Raw genomic sequence first — 398 nt, forward strand, 5'->3', positions numbered from 1 at the left:
CAAAAAGCACTGAAGAACATTAGCTATTTCACAGATAATGAAAAAGTCATGGATCATATAACCCAATTAAAGAGATAGAACATAGAACAATACAGCACAGAACAGGCCCTTCGGCCCACGATGTTGTGCCGAACATTTGTCCTAGCTTAAGCACCCATCCATGTACCTATCCAATTGCCGCTTAAAGGTCACCAAAGAATCTGACTCTACCACTCCCACAGGCAGAGCATTCCATGCCCCCACCACTCTCTGGGTAAAGAACCCACCCCTGACATCTCCCCTATACCTTCCACCCTTCACCTTAAATTTATGTCCCCTTGTAAAACTCTGTTGCACCCGGGGAAAACGTTTCTGACTGTCTACTCTATCTATTCCTCTGATCATCTTATAAACCTCGA

The sequence above is a fragment of the Chiloscyllium plagiosum genome, chromosome 23 (genome assembly GCF_004010195.1).
Source record: "Chiloscyllium plagiosum isolate BGI_BamShark_2017 chromosome 23, ASM401019v2, whole genome shotgun sequence".
NCBI lineage: Eukaryota > Metazoa > Chordata > Chondrichthyes > Orectolobiformes > Hemiscylliidae > Chiloscyllium > Chiloscyllium plagiosum.